Source organism: Hippocampus comes, unplaced genomic scaffold, assembly GCF_001891065.2.
Source record: "Hippocampus comes isolate QL1 unplaced genomic scaffold, H_comes_QL1_v1.1 scaffold17, whole genome shotgun sequence".
NCBI classification, from domain to species: Eukaryota; Metazoa; Chordata; class Actinopteri; order Syngnathiformes; family Syngnathidae; genus Hippocampus; species Hippocampus comes.
In genome coordinates, this window is record NW_017805002.1 from 1,048,702 (window position 1) to 1,069,121 (window position 20,420).

Below are 20,420 nucleotides of genomic sequence, written 5' to 3' on the forward strand. Positions count from 1 at the left end.
ACCGTAACGTCTGTACCAAATATGTACTAGAGGTCTCAGAATCAAGATGGCAGAGACCTCCAAAGGTGGTTGAGAAAAAAAAGGGCAAGATCCTGTTGGACTTCCAGATCCAGAGTAACAAACTTGTGATAGCCAACCAGTCTAAAATAGCGGTGGTGGGTAAACATCAGAAGACGGCAGTCGTGACGGAGACAGCAATTCGTAACACCATCCAGAAAAAAGGAACACAAAAAGCCGGATGAATACCAATGCCTAAGAGAATGAATAGAGAAAATGTGGGTGGTAAAAGCAAAAATGGTGCCACTAGTGATCAGGGCAATGGGGGCAGTTACCCCCAAGCAGGGTGGAAGGCCCCAACAGAGACCAGGAAAAACATCCGACATCTCCGTGCAGTAGAGTGCAATACTGAGGACATCTAAGATCCTCAAGTTCCCAGGCCTCTGGTCAAGGTAAGCAATTGTGCTATTGATTTACTACATTAGTTTGATTTTGTTTTAATATGTAGTTTTATATTTGAGTGAAAATGTCTGACATTTCCAAAATATACCGGTAGATATATTTTTCAAGATAAGTCGTATTTTTCCGAATAATGTTGGAATTTTACAAGATGAATGTTGTATGCACAAGTATAATGTTGCACATTTTCAATCATAAAAATGGTATTTTCACAATAAGAAGTTGTGTATTGTTGAGGTCAGTCAGAATTTCACAAGAAATAAGTTGTATATTTGGACGGCGTCTGATTCCAGTTGTAAGATATCCGATTTGGATGAAATGGAGTGCGAGGGGGAATTAGCAATGTTAGCAACCGTGCTACCGTGCTGTCATCATCTATTGAGGCTGGGCTCTTCACATGTAACATAACAGAAGGGCAGGCCGGGCACGTCTCTCTGTTTCTCATAAACAGGAGGCCCTGAATAAACATAAGCTTATGTTCTGCTCGTACATTTTCGTGGCACCAAATTTCCCCTGGATACAAATCCGATGCTGTTGCCTTTAAGGGCAAACATGGGGGGGGTGGAAGAGATGCACGGAACTCCTGAGCGTAAATCTAATTCAGCATGAAGTCGAGCCCCGCGCATCCCACCCTTTCCAAGACTGGCGCATCGCTACCATTATCAGCTGTTTGTTGATACCATTTAGAAGCCTCCTCTCGAATAGGAGAGAATCCATATGGTGCGTCATCCATTTAAATTGAATGTATTATGAAAAATATCCTTTTTAATTGTGTGCATGCAAATAGTTGGATCACTGTTCTGTACCACAGGCACTGTTCTGCTGCACCAACTCACGAGTGTAAATCAGCAATATGGTGATAAAGTGCTGCTATGGTGAAATTGTGCACTATGTTTTGACTAGGTCTTCAAGTGGGGCTTTTCCCTTCAGACCCTTAAGAACAAGTATCCGCTGCATCACACGAGCTACGCCCCTGGCCTCCATAGAAATGAAACCCATACATTACTTGTTCTTTACAGTATTTGCACGAGAGACATTTTGCTCCATCTTGAACTGTGCTGGCACCACTCAAACCTCGGGATCATTAAATCTAATGCTCACCAAGACACTGATACATAACATTGCCCATTGTAACATGGAACTGGTAACAATTTTCTGTTAAGACTGCAGAAATAGATGCAATACTTCCAATCAATTACTAACAATCCGCAGCAATGTTAAGAAATGCCCCTGGGCACTGAATGAGGAAATATAGTCAACACTATGCGTGCATGTAAGTATTAAGGTGTCCTATTTTTTTTTTTTTTTTTTGCTCCTGCCCTGCGAGTTCAATAATTTAGCTGGAGGACAAAATAGAAATGTTCATGGGAAACAGACACCATGATGTTGACAAATAGCTTTTATTCACCAAATCTGGCAGCCGTATTTCCATGGACAACAAGAGCAAAAAATTGTAAAAACAGAATATTTCTTCACTTCCACTGAGAGAAGTACTCAATGTTTATATTTTATAATTTATCTCTGTCTATTAAAAAAAAAAGTGTTCACAACGGTTTTGTCCCCTCCCCTGACAAGTGAGTCTTTATGCCGTGTGCATGTGAGTGTGCGTGTGTGTGTGTGTGTGTGTGTGTGTGTGTGTGTGTGTGCGTGTGTGTGTGTGTGTGTGTGTATGTGCAAAGTAGCAAAAGAAAGCCACACAGCAATCTGCAGGTTTGCCGCACAGCACTTCTGTCCGCACCCTGACAAGAACGAGGGAAATTGTTTTGGAAGAGACGACAAAGCACGGCAAAGACCTCAGCAGGAGTTCAAAAACAAACCAAAGATCTACGACAGCTGTCCCCCCACCGCCTGTGTACACAGACAACATGCATGCCAAGTCAGAATGCTTGCTGCTCCCCCCCTCCCCCCTCACAGGAAGTGAAATAAAAGAAACCTCCTCCTTCCACTCCCTGGGGGAATCATTTTAGAGAAATACTCAAGTGCAATATGTGCTGATTTTTTTTTAAAAAATGTGAGACACCGCACAATGACAAAAAAATAAATATAAAAATCAACCGTGATTTTACAGCTCTAATTATGTGTGATGTGCTCGACATAACCAACACATCCATTTTCAACACCACTTATCCTGAACAGGATCACTGGGAGTTTCTGGAGCCGATCCCAGCTGACTTCGGGTAGAAGGCAGACGACACCCTGAGCTGATCGCCAGTCAGTCGCCAGGCACATATAGAGACAAACAACCATTCACAGCCACATCCACACTGTCACTGAGTGGGAACCCACAGTGCTAGCACAAAAGTCAGGTGAGTGTACCACAATACCATCAGCGACTATAACCAACAACAGCTCACCTTAAATACAATGTTTCCACCAACAAAGGTGAGTCAGGTATATGCTAGAGTACCAAGACTGACCTGTGAGAGGCAGCATGGTGCCAGAGGGCACCGAGGCTGCTGGAAATTACAGGGATGTACTTTGTGAAATATAGGGTCATTTGTCCAGCAACAGCAGGAGCAGGTCAGTCCTGAATTGGCGATCATTCCATTTCACATCCCAATTAAAAATGATTTTCAGTTATAAATAATGACCAGCTTTTACAATTTTCATTGGAGATCAGTGAGGATAAATCACTCTTAACACACATTACCCCACAGGATAATCCATCCATCCACCAATCCATCCATCCATTATTTGAACCGCTTTATCCTCACGAGGGTCATGGGTGTGTTGGAACCTAGCCCAGCTGTCTTTGCGCAGTAGGTGGGGGACACCATGAACTGGTTGTCAGACAATCGCAGGGCACGCTAGACAAACAACCATCCTTGCTCACAATCAGACCTAGGGACAATATATGTTTTTGGGGTGTGGGAGCAAACCAGAGTACCCGGAGAAAACCCATGCAGACACAGGGAGAACATGCCAACCCCACACAGGAAGACCCAAGACCGGATATGAAACCTGGACCTCTGTGTTAACCCGTCTGCCACCGTGATGCCCACGGCAATTTATGTTTGTGCGTTTGTGGCTGGACTCATGCCCAAAATCAGTACTTGCTATTTTCTTTCACATTACCGAGCATATTCCGAATCAACTGGAGTCGGGTACTTCTCCCACGAAAGAAGGCCAGGGCCTGGAATCAAAACCATGACCTCTGCATTGTGAGGTGGCTGTGCTAACCAGTTGACCACTGTGCCGCCACAGGATAATCCATCAGACTAATCTTTTGGAGCCATCAGGTCTTTGCTGATGGTAAAAAAAATGCTCAAAATAGGCCAATTTATTGGTAAGCGTGTACCCCGCTTCTGTGGGCAACTGCATCCCTCTGAAAAATTCTGTTGTATTGAATTCCTTCCCCAACGCAGAAAAACAGCAATCATTGATGGATTTACTGGCAGTACTTTCCATGGTGACATGACTGATAACAGAAGACTCGAGAAGACTAATGTTGGCGGGCTGACTCACACTGAAGATCTCTGCCGACTCACAGCCACCTTGACTCGCGTCCTTCCATTTAAACAAGCCTTAATCACTCAACTTAGATCCACTGACGCCCTCTCAGTAACATGGATGCAAATTCTGAATTATTATTATTTTGTTTTTAATGTCATGATGGATGAACGGCGGCCCGGTAGTCTGGTGGTTAGCACGTCGACTTCACAGTGCAGGGGTACCGGGTTCAGTTCCAGCTCCGGCCTCCCTGTGTGGAGTTTGTATGTTCTCCCAGGGCCTGCGTGGGTTTCCTCTGGGTACTCCAGTTTCCTCCCACATTCCAAAAACATGCATGGCAGGCTGATTGAACACTCTAAATTGTCCCCCACCTACTGCCCGAAGACAGCTGGGATAGGCTCCAGTACCCACTGCCACCCTGGTGAGGCTAAAGCGGTTCGGAAAATGAATGACTGAATGATGGATGAACATTCTCGAAGGGAATGAGCAGTGTTTCCCATGTGTATGAGCAAAACAAACACATCTCAATCAAGCTTAGCGAGATTTGCAGTGGTGTAATTTTACTTGCAAAGCTTTATGGTCATTACCAGAGACGGCATTACGTCCGTGGAATAGAACAGTCCGTCCGTCTGTCCCGAGCAAACACCCATTTTTGGGACAGAGGACGGAGGACGAGAAGTTTCTTAAAAAGGACGGACTAAGCAAGGACGGGTTTTTATCCGTTCCTTTAGATGTCCCTAACCAGGTAAATTATGTGGTGTCAGGAGGTAAAATAACAACGCCGGAGTGTAGCCAAATACTGTACTGTATTTTCTTAACAGGCTATTAACAGCAGAACCGTTTTCATCCCAACGGTATTTTTATTGTAACACTGCCACCTAGGGTACAGTCAAAGAACATAAAGTACCTACAGACACAAATTTCACTAACGCTCAACTGGGACAGAAGCGCTTTCAAAGGACAAGGGTGGAGGATGATTATTATATGAATAAGGACGAAGGGATGATGACAGAAGGGTACCCAGGTCGTGGACGGAAGACGGAGGGGCAAAATAGGATAAAGTACCCATCTCTGATTATTAGTCATTCTTTGCAGAGGCTGAAGAATATTATATATATGTAAAACTGCCTAAATGTGTTGTAACATGAGATACAAATAATCCAACACGAGTTTTTCGAGATACAAGTCTTCGGGTGAACTTTTTTTTTTTCTTTTTCTTTGCTTCTACTTGCAAGTGCAAATTTGAAATACATGCACTGTATGGTGGCAAGTGACTCAACTCTCTTCAAAACAATCAGCAGTTTGTCATGAATAATTAGTCAAAATGTTTCTTCCTTTGCAGGTGGCTTCCTAATTGGCTATCGTTGTATTTCACATCACAATCACGGTCCATGGCTCGGTCAAATTAGGTGTTGACAACACACAAAAGGATATGCAATTGTAAAAACTGAACAGGTCTAACATTTATAATTCTCGGCCTTGAGTTATCCCTTGAAAATCGAGGTGGAAAAAAAAAATCACTCTTAAACTAGTACCCAAAGGATATTCGCTCAGGATAATCTTTGAGCAGCATCGGGCCTTTAATGACTTTGGTGGGAAAACATGAAAATGTTGCCTAATTATTGGTATGTGTACCCTTGCTTTCCTTTTCGATATGGCAAATTCTCCATGATCTTTGTCCTTTAGCAAAAATCCAAAGGGAAAGGCTTTAAAATGAGGTCCAGTCAGATGTGCTGCATTGTGACAATACAATGTCCAAAATATGACATTTTAGGCAGATTTTTCAACCTTCAAAGTTTCACACCACCCAAACCTATCCAATTAAAGATTAAAAAAACATTAATTCCCATTTTTTCATTTTGCATTTTTGATCCAAACCTAACCTGAATTACGAAAAATTGTCCTTTTTTTGTTAGATTAAAAAATATATATATTATAATAATCCATCATTGGGTTTTTTTTTCTCGCCTCAGCTCGAACCCAAACGGCCAATAAAGCTACCAAAGGACACAAGGAAGATGACCTCGATTGCTGGAATCAGTCACACCATCTCTTCCATATCTTCCCCTTGAATACAAGGGCACGCTGCAGTTGCGAAAAATCCCCTGCATGCCCACGATGCATCTGGCAAAGGAGTGACACTATATCATGCGCTTATTTTTGCATGGAGCACTTGAGAGAAGCATTTAAGTTTGCAGTGAGTGCCGTCGGCTCTCTCTCAAGGGCAACGGGCTCTGTCGTCTGCCGTGAAAATGACACCACTGCCCTGTCCGTACCTCTCTAATCAGAAATCTTAGCATTCGGCGTGCTGACTAGGTGAGGTCTCACTTTTTTGGGTAGAGTCGCAGAACATCAGCGGTGAAGGAGGTTTGGCAAGGAGGCGTAGATGATGGAGGGAAAAGGAAGATAAGCTGCCACGGTCTGTACGTTTAATTGTTTGGGGGTGTGCGGGGTACTGGTAACACCCCCACCCCGCCCCGCCAAGGCCTGCAGAGAGGTCGAACAAGAGCTGATTAATTCAACCTAGCCAGCCCTGTAAGCGGGAGCGAGCGCCAGACAGAGATACAGGGACGAGAGGCCTGTCCTCTTCTGCTTGTCTCCCTCCGGATCGATGGCAGATTGGCAGGTCAATCACTTGAGGACAAATTGAACAGCCAATAAGAGAGACCCGGGGCCGCACAGGCACGCCTCTTGTCCCTTTTTTTCACACCAGTTGTCTGACCAGGCGGGCTTGAGTTTATTGATCCGTGTGTTTTCATCGAGCCAATCCCTTTGGCCCGCGTGATCGATCGGCTCTCATAAAAGTGAATCCTTGGGAAAGCGTTGAGCTTGTCCGCACTCTGATATACACGACATGCAATTTGCGTTCAACCAAATGCTATGGCTTCAATTACAAGCTAGAGGTCAAATTCAGTAAATTTTCTTCCATCTGAAGTACGGAATTTCAAAATGTATAACTTGCTTAAGGCTTGTTTTCACAAGGTATGATACTTCAAAATATGTGTACCTCTGTTTTTAAAGGAGCAGGATGCAGGGACTTGCAGTCAAGGTAGGCAGGAGAGGGAGAGCCTCCCTGTCCCCGCCCCTGCATGTAAAGTTGGAAAAAAAAAATCCCTCATAATTATTACATTCAATGATTTTGTATTTTAGTTATCTGGTCAATGCTTTCCATTGATTTTCTTTTTCAATCCAATGTCAATGATTTCAACATTAAAATGAATAAAACAGCTGAATTTGCGTACTTCCTCTTCATGTACATGGGTGAGAAGAGCACAGAATCAATGCACCTTTTTGTGCCTGAAGTGACTACATGGACTGCATATGATGACATGTTTCAGTCTTATATTTTGAATGATGAAAATTTAATCATTTTGTTGGCCAGAAAAACGAAAGTGATTCATATGGGACAGGGGATTTGAAAAAAGAATCTTTATTTGTCAATGGACGCTCCAGCGTGACAAATATAATTAATCGTTGTCGTCAACTCTGATCAATCAATCATTGTTTCTTTGAATATCCAACTTCCTAGTTGGAGTCCCTGTGGAATGCAATGCTGATCTAAATCAATGCCACACTTTGCCAACATCAACAAGAGGAAAAAAAATTAAAAATCTCCTCTCTCAGTCACACCACGGCGCTCTGCAATCCTCCTTGACTGCAAGACACAAACACAGCCAAGCAGCGATGTTGGGCCGCAAGGCACCCTGGGACTTTTCATGCTCAAATGTCATAGCATTTCATCCTGATGATGATGACTCACTCCCCCTTGCTCTTCGTCTGCATGAAAGAACAACAGCGCCAATTAATGAGGCAACCTCCTCCCGTGTAACAGTGGGACAACAAGCTCTATATCAAACGTTACCGCGAGCAGCGCGTGCCATGCTAGCGTGTTAATATGGAACTATATATATATATATATATATATATATATATATATATATATATATATCCCCCGACTCCACCCCGCAAGTCGAGTGGCTGCAAGTGAAAAACGGAGCAAGACTCAGCCCTCATTGACATGCTCTACTAGAGGCCTAATGGCCCCTGGGTAATGGCCTCTTTGGTCTTCAGGATATTCTCCCTCATGCATGCATCAAAGCCTGGATTGAAGAGGCTACAGTAAAACAAGAGGTGGAGGGAAAGAGACATCAGGGCCACACAGGGAGAGGCTATGAAGGGGCTCATACTTTTGACATTTTAATGGGGGAGGTAAATAATACAATACGCAGTGGTACTTGCGAAATGAGCACTATTCGTTGAGGGAGGAGGAATGCAGTCAATCAGTACATAAAAGCCTTTATCAGGGGACTTATTATTGAAAATGCCTTTTTTAATGGCTTGTATACAAATAGTTTGATCACTGCAGTGCCTGTCCACCTATCAGGTGTGAAATTTAACAATCATGAAAATCTTTTGTTGTCTGCCTTTTTCTGAAAAATATAGCTGTGATGAGCTTTTCTGCACTTCTGGGGCCTAATTTGCATAATTTCACCTCCCTACACGTCCAAGACATGATTATCGAGGCTAAGTGATGATTCAGAGTGACTTTCAAGCGATGGTCGGATTACACTGTCTGAAACACCATCATGCAAAAATACGCAAAGCTCCCACAGGTCAGCCCCACTGCTTTCGTGTTCAAGCCAAAAGATAAGCAGAGCTGCATTGAATTAAGTTGTATGTGCAAATTAGCATTGGCGAATAGCATTCGCTTCTGGTACGCGACTCATACTCGTTTGTTTGGTGAAGTTGTTGATGTAATGGTGATGAATCTGCGTTTAGTACCACGGACACATAGTGTAGTGTATGAAATAGTGCATCCATGAGCAGGGTTGTAGTACTTGAAATTGGACTCGACACAGTTTTTTGTTGTCTCAGACCTCACTGACTTCTTTGCATTTGACAAGCCATTGGACTTGCAAAATATTTAATATCGACTTGGCTGAGTCCAGCTATGTTTTTATATTCCTGAAAATGTCTTCTTTCAAAAGAAACTTGAGATAAAGTTTTTCAGAAAATCAAAATAACCATCTGTGTGGTTAATGTGACCGAGAGCAAACCCTGCCGTGGTAACGTGTTCATGTTCATTCATTGGCTTTGACTTTGGTGCTGATTTGTAGCCACTTGTCACAGTGCCCAAACTCCTCCTCCAATGGGTTATTAAAAAAAAAAAAAAGGATGTTCTTCAGTCACCTGGATGCTGTTTTATTTTGTGAACAGTAGCCTAGTTCTATTCAAGGCACACACCAGCACCTCCTCATCCCATATCCACTCCACCATTCCTGTCTCATTTGCGTTTTCATCACTCATCATCCGTCTTTTCCCCTTTGCTGACCCTTAAGTGCCCCAGGAGAGGCGAGACCATGAAAACCGTGGCCCAAAATTCACCACAGGACCTCCCACCTGCCTGTTCTCTCTGTCCAAAAGCCATCTGCTTGCTCTGCAGAAAGCAGATCTGTCACTACTAACTAATTATCATTCACACAAAAGTGCTCATTGAGACCCTGCCTGTGTTTGCGAAAGTCTTCTCCATATGCTGCTGCTGCAGGAGACACCTGTCTGCATGTCTCTCGCAAAAGAACCTATAAATATCACTACGCGCACACCCAAAACTGTGACCTTGATGCGTCCTGAAATGTTTTGCTAGGATAATTCAAAATACACGTAAATGCTTCAAACCTGCACCACCCAATGAGATCCAATACAAAGGTTGTTCAAGAAAATCTGCCTTTGTGAAGCTAATACTTTAATGCTCAGTTTGTGAGAGAGCCCCTGGCATGATCAACTCACCTGGGTGAAGATCCAGAGCCACTTTCAAGCAAATTACACTGTCTAAAAGAGAATCATACAGATGCAGTGTAATGGGGGATACAATTAAATACCCATGAGGAGTGACTTCAAGGCCAAAAGGTGAGCAGACCTGCACTGAGTTTATGGTAATGGGAGGCATACTCACTAAGGATGTCCCGTCCATTTTTTTCTGCACCCAAGTCCTGTGAAGTAGTTGAGTCACTTAATTTTGAGTATCTGTTATATATCAATACCAAGTGCAATCCAATCGCTTGTTGTTTTGTGTTAGAAAACAACAGTGGCTTGTTTCCTTTCAAAGTCCAGCTATTATTTATTTTATTTTTTTATGTTTCGTGTAGATTGCATGGTGACCGCAGAGGCAGTTGTAAATGCGCTATACAAATGAACTTGAGTTAAAAATTAAGACAAAAATATGTTGTTAGGTCAATACTGAATCACTGAAAATTACATGATCAGACTGGGGCAGCTCTAAACATGTTTGCCTTTTTTTTTTCCCTTCATCTGGTGCTCTCTCAAATGAAGCATGGCCATCACCACGACAAATTGCCGAGTGTGACTGCATCCTTTGTAGATAAGAGTGGCAGGTCCTGACTACATTTCCAGCGTCACTGCCAAGTGAGAAGTGTGCACCCACTCGCCCGTCAGCCCGCCATGCCTTCACTTTAAAGAGCATCTTAATTGCCATTAATACTGTTGATAAGGACTTAATGGGGGAATTAATAGATAACACACTCCGGAGCCTGCTTCTTCACAGACACACTGAGTCAACCATAAACACACACACACACACACACACACACACACACACACACACACACACACACACACACACACACACACACACACACACAAAACTATACTCAGCATATTTTACCACCATGGATGAACTGAATGAGAATTCATGGTGACGGAATCTCAAAGCCTCTGTGAATATAAAATACCAATGGCCATGAAACACATGAACCTACAGATCCGACTTTTATTCAGATATGCCACGCCGAGGTGGAATCTAAATCCTATCAAATGATCCAATCCAAAAAGTTACTCAAGTAAACGTAATGGAAGAGAGGTAGGTCAGTACTACTCGCCTTTGGGGACTGGTTTCATGCTTTGGTCCTGCTATTCTTGTTCTGAGAGCTCCCTGATTGTTGCGATGATGCTCACCACCAAGAAGCAAGGACAGCGGAAAGTGGCCGTCTTTCTAACTGCGGGTCTCTCAAGGCTGTCATGCTGTCAACATCTGTCACATCATGCCACACATGGACAGCTCGTGGATGGGCCCCGCATGTGTGTCTCGCACCACGCTGTGTTAAACCACAAACATCTGTGAACCTTACATTACTCTCCGGCACGTGTGTTTGCATTGTTCACCTGACGGAGACTATTCATTTTCACCCCTTAGCCAGCATGCAGTGTAGCTGCCCCTGCTTTCTCTGTGGTCTGCAGGACGCAATCAATAAAGCACCACATGTTCCGAGGGGAGGAAAAAAGGAAATGGGGGGTGGGGGCACGGAGGAGGGGGGGGGGGGCGCCTAGCCAACCAGGTGAAACACACAGCTGGCCTCTTATTGACAATGCTCCTGAGCAGCTATAATGAAAGCAGCACTGCACGTCTCCCTTTATTCAATTTAATGGTTTTCTTATGGTTCTTTTATCCTGGGCTTAGAAAAGGGTCGCACAATTGCTTATTGCTATTAGTGCTATTATGATCATTAAGTCATTTCAAGTACTTTGTGCACTCTAATTTAATACCTACAACAGGCATTAAAAACAAGGGCAGGAGAGAATTTTTTTTTGTGTGTGGGGGGGGGGGGTTCTGTCGTCCAGTCAGTGTTGTGGTTGACATCTCTCTCTCCATCTTTCTCTATCCTCCTGAGCGGCAGGTTTGGGCTTTTTTCCCAGAAATGTGTTAGATGGATCGAGGGTGGCAGATGCTATCCTGTTCTCCCAGAGGAGACTTCAACACATGTGGAGAGTGGCTAGCCCGGTCATATTAAACACACCATGTGCATCCTGCATGTGACTCTCTCTCTCTCCATGTGTAAAAAAGGAAACAAAAACAAGCATGGAGTGAGACATCCAGTGGCAAATGGTGGGTACTCCAACAGCAAAACAGACATGAATCAGCAAGACTAAACTGATTTCCTGCATTTTTAAGCAATAAGAAAAATCTTTCTATAAAGCGCCCGATACAATATTTATGTAGTGAAAAGTGCATTTATCATCGGGCTCTGCCGACTTCGCATTGTGTGCCTTTGTGTGTGCATATCGGTTTGTTTTGTGTTTATCAGATTGGGGATATTGCTGCAGTATGCCGGCGAATCTTTCTTGCTGTCATAAGAATAGATCTGGCGGGTGATGGCGATCTATCATTTTTGTCAAGCTATCTCTGGCATGACATGGTCTGCTCGTCCCATCGGGCTGCACAAATAATTCGACACGCTTTCTATGGAAGGCGTGTTTCACCTTAAGCAAGATGCACACATTGACAATTGGGCCAAGTTTGAGCATCGGGGGCGATTCGTTTTCCCTACTTTGGTTCGTAAAGAAGAGCGGCATTCAGGATCGGGGGAACAGCATCATGAGGCTTATCTCAATTAATCTAATGGCTCAGGAATTAAAAGATCTGCACACATGTAAATAGGCCTCTGCATTCCCTCCACGGTTGTTAGTGGCAAATAATCAAGGCTTTTAGGGTTGGATCCCATAATTATTCCCTTTGATTCTTTCCTTTCCGCAAAAACCAACATTGGGATAAGCTAAGCACATGTCAAGCATGCTAAACTAACAAGCAAAAAAATAAATGGCCCAAAAGTGCACCATCACTGAATCTTACTAAACAAGCTCTCACGCATGCCCATCAAATGTGCTCGAGCATGTGGGTTACATCAGAGATAAACAGGCATTCTTTCTTTTTGAGAAGCTTGCCAAATCTCCAACCACTTTGCTGGAGCCAAACTGAGGGGTGGGACCTGCCAGTGGCATCATAGATGGGAGATTTAAGACCTGAATTGGGGGGAAAAACAAAACATGAATTGGTGTGTTTGTATGTACGTGTGCGCTTTTCAGCCTGTGAATGCTTCTCAACTTCGACTTGCCAATCAATCCATGCGAATGGTACATGCAGCATACTATATGTTAGACAATCCGACCAATTTATCTCAGTAATTAAATTAATGCGTAACCTCTCGCACATATATACAGTGCTGCCCAAAAATGTCACTTAAAAGCTTTACGATCAGATACAAACTCATCCGTAAGGCGTGACAAGCCGTACGTAATCTATCTGAAAAAGTGGAAGTAAAAGAAAAGATGTGAAAATTATGACGTAAGAGGTGATTGTCTGGGGCCACACAATTAAATCCGTGGGATGACTCAATTTGAAGATATGAGCGGACATGCGGGTCACTGATGGTGTAATAGTACACTCGCCTGACTTGTGGGCGGGCAGCGTGGGATCGGTTCCCACTCAGTGACAGTGCGGATGTAGGTGTGAATGGCTGTTTGCCTCTATATGTGCCCCTGCGACTGGCTGGCGACCAGTCCAGGGTGTAGTCTGCCTTCCCCCTGAAGTTATTTGGGATGAGCTCCAACAACTCCCCGCCACCCTGTTCAGGATAAGCGGTGTTGAAAATGGATGGATGGATGTGACATATTAGAAGAGATTTTTAAGCTATTCCACAGGAAGGAAAGCAACAAGTTGGATACTGGAATGTGCTGACAAACAAAGGCTCAAGAACACTGGGACGGTATAACCCCCCCATTCTGTGATACCCTTTGGTCAGTGATGTCAGAATAGACGTTAACGCCTGCATTGTGATGGCTCAAACCTGGTGTGTGATGTCATAAACCAATGGAAATTATGTCATAACCAGAGAGAGCTCAATGTGTCCTTTTCAGTGTTAATGGCGATTATTAATAGTCAATGAGGCGGATAAACGTCCATCCATTTTCCGATCCGCTTCATCCTCACAAGGGTCGTGGGCGTGCTGTAGGCTATCTCAGCTGTCTTCAAGCAGTAGTTGGAGTACACCCTGAACCAGTTGCCAGTCAATCACAGGGCACACACAGACTAACAACCATCCATATTCACACTCATACCTAGGGACAATTTAGAGTGTTCAATCAGCCCGTCATGCATGTTTTTGGAATATGGGAGGAAACCGGCGTACCGGGAGAAAACCCACGCAGGCACTGGAAGAACATGCAAACTCCACACAGGAAGGCTGGAGCCGGGATCGAACCCATGACCGCACTGTGAGGTCGACGTGCTAACCACTCGACTACCGGGCCGCCGCAGATACCCAATATTTCGCGATTTGTTTTCTACAGAATTTTTACAAAATTTCAACAAAATGAAGTGTTGTGTTTATTATTTTACTTTGTTAACTGTTTTGTGAAGCACTTTGTTACAGCTGCAGCTGTTGTGAAAGCGCGATGCAAATCAGGATGTATTATATTGTATTGTTAAGCATTCACACATCTTTGTTTTAATTTCAAATTGAAACAAAAGGTGCAAAGAATTCACAGGGTCAGCAGCATCCCTGCAAAAGCTAAGTGAAAATTTAACAAACCTCGAGGGTGCACCCAATTCGGGTGCCCAGGCACAATAATTTCACGCTGCTGCAACTGAAAAAAAAATTAAAAAAAATAAATAATCGGAGGTCCCACCCCATGGAAGCAAATAATTACTATTGGCGATGTTATTTGTTTTTTTTTCACAATAATTTTGAGTTTTGATTTCGACTTTGGGTCTGGACAATAAATGTTCTCAAAATTACATTACAGTTCGTAAGCGGATATGTAAAGGCAGAGTAACCACTTGAAACCCAGCAATTTCAAAAGTAACCAAGAGAAACAAGATTTTTAAGAGCGAGAACTGATTTGATGGATTGTGTTGACCCGTTAGCAACCCAAACTTCTTCACACCAACGACATTCATCCAGTTGGTGTGTGACAGTTTTCTATTCCTGAAAACAGTCTCTGATCTTCTTACAGAACAGTTCCCTTCGCCCCCAACTGGCTGCTGACTCGCGCTTTTGGGCGCACCTGTGTGAACTCGCACACACTCGTGTCGCTGAAGCTCAATATGACAACACTTCCTTCCTCCTGATTTTCCAGTGTGTGTGTGTGTTTTGTTTGTGCTAAAGTATGCCTTATATTATTCATCGACCGTAAGTCACTGTGACTAGTAGCAGGAATATCTGTCCTGTCAAACCTGGCAGACTGATGAACAGCGTGCGGAAAGCGTCTGTTGCTGACTGGGCTGCAGATAAAGGGAAGCAAATGGCAGGATTTATCACAGGATGAGCATTTTGAAATTAGCCAGCGTGTATTGAAATGGGGCGGGGTTGATTGTAAATTGCGAACGAGGAGAGCATTACTCACCGTATAATCTGTTAAAAATTGCAAATACTGCGGCCAAGACACTGGAAGCAAAATGCCTTCATCTGCTTAACGTGTGTTTAACAAGCGTATTCCTGCTCAGCCAATGAAATGAAATAAAGGGACAGTCATACACTTTTTATCCGCTTTGTCCTTGACTTGTCCAGGGAAAGAGAGGGGTAGATTTTTTTTTCTCCATTTGTGTCTCTGCAGACAGAAGCGGGCGCTCACTATAGCAGAATTTAAAACGGTAAATAAGGCGGGAATGAGCTTTGAGTCTACTGTCATCTCGAGTCTAGTTCTGCCTATCACACAGGATATAAGCAGATAAATCTAAATGGCTTCCATTTGAGGCGGATCACAACAGCTATTGATCAGACAACCTTTTGCGGAGTGGGGGAGGCGAGTGCGAGTTTATTAATTAAGGATTGACAGCCAATTCCCTCCTCTTATTCACCGACGAACACCTCGGGAATCCTGATGAGCCGTGCCCCCGATGCATTTGTCAACGCCAAGCGCCAGTCCGCCAGCAAACACAATGAGAGTGGAAGCGCTATCACACAAACTGGAATGCTGACCCCACCCGGTGCTCATATGGCGTGAACCTGAGCACAATGTGAGATCAGCTGCTTATTCGAGTGGAAAATGACCAGCCAAACCCCCACCCACTATGCTCACATCTTCATTTTCTTGGCCTTTGGTGTCGAGTGACCCCTTGGCATTATGTCATTGCTTTTATATTATTGCTTTTGCTGTAGATTTTACAAACAAAGCTTCAGATTTGAGTGGAATAACTGTAGTGCAGTGGTCTCATATATATATATATATATATATATATATATATATCCACACACACACACACACACACACACACACAGTTCCCAGATGTCACAACTGAAGGTTTCTGAGATTCCTCCGCCAAAATACATAAAGGATGTTCCTTGATGCCCCGAAATGAATGGGGCTTGCACAAAGCCACCGCAGGCAATCCATCATTTTCCATACTGCTTCTTTCTCCTCATTGGGAATGAGTTTGAGCCGAACCCAGCTGACTTTAGGTCAGAGATAGGGTACACCCTGAACTGGTTGCCAGTCAATTGCAGAGCATATATAGAAACAACAACCATTCACTCTCATATTCATGCCAACAAAATAGAATCTCTCGATTAACCTAACACCCATCCATGCATTTTCAAATCCGCTTTTTCGTCACAAGGGTCGCGGAGGGTGCTGGAACCTATCCTAGCTGTCTTCAGGCAGTCGTCGTGGGACACCCTGAACTGGTTGCCAGTCAATTGCAGAGCATATATAGAAACAACAACCATTCACTCTCATATTCATGCCAACAAAATAGAATCTCTCGATTAACCTAACACCCATCCATGCATTTTCAAATCCGCTTTTTCGTCACAAGGGTCGCGGAGGGTGCTGGAACCTATCCTAGCTGTCTTCAGGCAGTCGTCGTGGGACACCCTGAACTGGTTGCCAGCCAATCGCAGTTGTTCATCTAACATATGTGTTTTGGGGTTTTGTTTTGTTTTGTTTTTTAGAAAGCCAGAGTGCATTTAAAAGCCCACGCGAGTATGGGGAAAGCAAACCCACACAGAAAGATCGCAGCTGAGATTCCAACCCCAAACCTCAGGACTGTGAGGAAGATGCGGTGACCACTTGTTAATTTAACCATAGGGACGAGTCTCACTAAGGGAGGCATTTGTTTGTTCACAACAACAACAAAATAAAACATGACCTTCAATTACAGCTCGTCACTTCAGGACATACAGTATTGTCTATTTTCTGAAACAGTGCAGCATTTTAGCTGACCGAGCAAACCATGTCAACCCTCTGACATCATTCGACCACAATGCACTACAAAGACATGGCGACGCCCAACACCTTTGAAAGTTGATTGGCTATCGCGACATAGCAACCACTTGTCCCCACACCTACAGCAGTATCTTCACGGTAGACTCTGATAGAATGCAAGGCTTTTCCACTGATTGGGTTGCTAAAGAATTATAGATTGGCTTTGGACTGTACCTCAGTGCTATAATCCAGCCCCCTGGGCTGCCAGGCTGAGTTGTTCTCCATCAGGCCCCCGCAACATGCGCCGATACGGATCTGATCCCCTGCCCAATTTCATGCCTGCTTTGCCCTCTTCTCCTGCTGCAAAGCATCAATTACTCACACGAAACAAGTTTTGCCACCTTCAGAAACTCCATCCAGACACTACCAAATCAAGCCAAATGGTCAATTTTAACTTCTTGTGCAACTTAACTTTTTCTTAGCACCATGAAACCGTTTAAAGAACACATCATTTTCATCAACAACATCATTGATGGGCTCTGCGAAATAATCAATACATCTTTAGTTGTATCGCGCTTTCACAACGGCTGCAGCTGTAACAAAGTGCTTTACAGAACATTTAATGTAAAATAACATTTTGTTTTTTTTTTGTTTGAAGCAGTTATTGATGAAAGAGGAGAGAATCAGTCTTTTTTCATGGGTGGAGCAGAAATGTCACACACATTTGCTACAAGCTAAGTTTGAAAGTAAACAAAAAGCTGTAGCATCCATTGACGAATACAGAGAGATATGATGTAAGGTGTAATATATAAGAAATGATACAGGACATTATAGGCATAGTGTTTCTCCATCATATCTGTTTACTTGTGGCCTTCCGCCACAAATGAATCTTGGCCGTTACTAAAAGACTTTGTTGCCACCTTTCAATAAGTACTTGTTGTAGTAAGATTCATTGCTGCACAGAAAAGCTCTCTGCTGCTTGCGTGGTCCTTCTGAGACAATCTGAGACAATTTCCAATGCGGTACCTTACTGCAAATGACTTGACTGAAGTATCAAATGTATCACATGGTTCGGGAATCGATCGTGTGGTGGTATCACCTCAAACGCTATTGATCTCTAGGATCACTCCAGCAGGCGTAATGGCTGACTCGTCACTGTCACAGCACAGTGGGTACTGTTTTGGATGTCTCTCTGTGTATTTTCGCATGGAAATGCCACTCCATGTTGGGCAAATTGAAAAGGCCTTCGTGGGAAGTGAACCAACCACAAACATAGTAAGTGAATTTTTATTATTTTTTTTAAATCAAAATTCAGCCTGTGAATGCCACATGACCAGCTCAGATTGGTCGTCACCTAAGCCCTGAGCAACTGTGAGGTAATTTTCATTCGACTGCAAGTAGCAAAATGTCCCCTCCGAGACGGATAGAAACGGGGGAATTTTGTTGCTTAATTCAGATTTCTTCAATGCAATATTAATCTGAATGCTTTGTTTAGACTAATGGGGGCGCATAAAACATATAGTCTAGACTTGACATCCTCTTAGTCTTCAATATCAACCAGTAAAAGAACTACAGATGGAAACTATCCAAAAGCTCATATTAACTTCACATGCAAATGCTCATTAATATACAATGTCCCCTTTTGAATAAATTTAAAAAAAATCGAATAAAAAGTTACCGATATTTAAATAGATGGAATCAGTTTGGAGAGGCAGGAAGTTAACGGTTAATGGCAGAAAAAAAAAGACATTGTGCATTTGAATCCATACTAACTGGGAGAAGCGATTGTGGTGTAAGGAGAATTGTCCCCTCTTTTTTTCACCACAGTCACAAAGAAGTAATACGTTTCAATTTCAGCAAGTCAATAACTGCCTCACCCTTGACCTCCATCTCTACCAGGCTAATCCCAGGTTAATGACGGGACCCCAGCGTGTCATTTAAAGACAGCACAGCAGACAGTAACAAATACACATACTGTAGGCGACTGTACGCTTGCAAACTATTTGTCCTCATTAAGTTCTTCACATCACAGGCATTGCAATGTGCACTATAAACTTGCACAACAGTCTTATCTCAGCGCGGCAAAAAGTGGGCAAAATTTTCTTGAGAAGCCACGAAGCTCAGCAACAGGTCAAGGGGTAATAACACTGACATGTGAAACAAACAAAACCATTTAGGACTTTTATTTTTTTTTTTGGTGCTAAATCTCATAAAGCTCTGTGGACGACATCTTATGGGACGCAAGGGGAAAAAGTGGCCACATTTTGGATTAAAAGTTTGAATTGCAAAACACATTGAATGGAATTCTGAGATGACCTGCATTTTCAACAGTAAAATAACTAGTAACTTGTATTAAAAAAAAAAAAAATCACCTCCAAGTTATAGAATGGCGGATGTGGTGGTAAGTGTCTTTGACACTGAATCTGTAGTATTGCTGAGTTTGAAATAGACTTGTCCAGTTTCACTAAAAACTGAAAACCACTGACTAAATACAACTGATTAACATCGTATAAATTGCTTTTGTAAACATTATTACAGAAAGAAATATCACTGTAAAGAAACCACCGCCTCCACTGCAGGGTTACATTTCACACTGCGCCTGCATTAAGTGAAATCTGTCAAATAGAAAGACCCAATGTAAATATTTTATGGTATTTACGGTATTTGTCTTTAAGGTCTTTGAACACACTTGAAATAATACAAACACAGTTATCCACCAGTTCATCCATCCATTTTCCGATCTGCTTATCCTCACAAGGGTCGCGGGGGGTGCTGGAGCCTATCCCAGCTGACTCCGGGCAGTAGGCGGGGGACACACTGAACCAATTGCCAGCCAATCGCAGGGCACACACAGACGAACAATCATCCACGCTCACACTCACACCTAGGGATAATTTAGATTGTTCAATCAGCCTGCTATGCATGTTTTTGGAATGTGGAAGGAAACCGGAGTACCCAGAGAAAACCCACGCAGGCCCGGGGAGAACATGCAAACTCCACACAGGGAGGCCGGAGCTGGAATTGAACCGGGTACCACTGCACCACTGGTCGACGTGCTAACCACTGGAGCACCGCCCACAAACGCATTTAAAAACATACAATATACGAGAATTCATTCAATACATTTAACAAGCGTTATGCTGTCAATAACATTTACCAATAGTCTCCTCTGACCAGTGGCGGACCCTGAGGGCCAGCAAGGCCTTCTCTGCTGGCCTAAACATTCTCAGAAAAGTAAATTTTCTTTTCTGAGAATAACATAAATTTGTTATTTTATTTTCATAAAATTCATAAAATTATTCTCTGCATTCTTTACGTCATATTATTTCCACTTAGTTGAGTGGCTTTTAAATAACATTGAAAGCCACTCGAAAAATAACTTATTTATTATGGTAGAGTTTTTAACCAATCATATTTCATCTAGCTTGTGTTGCCAGGTTAATTAAACTTGCTCGGGGCCTTCAGATGAAACAGAGCAGGCCCCTGTGCGCTGTAAATGAACGGGCACCGTCAGGTTT

The 20,420-nt window shown here is 43.2% G+C and overlaps 1 protein-coding gene across 1 annotated transcript in view; it reads right to left on the minus strand.

The window, feature by feature from the left end:
- cacna2d2a (calcium channel, voltage-dependent, alpha 2/delta subunit 2a) overlaps positions 1–20,420 on the minus strand; it is a 237,398-nt gene that overhangs the window by 184,322 nt on the left and 32,656 nt on the right. The window lies entirely within an intron of this gene.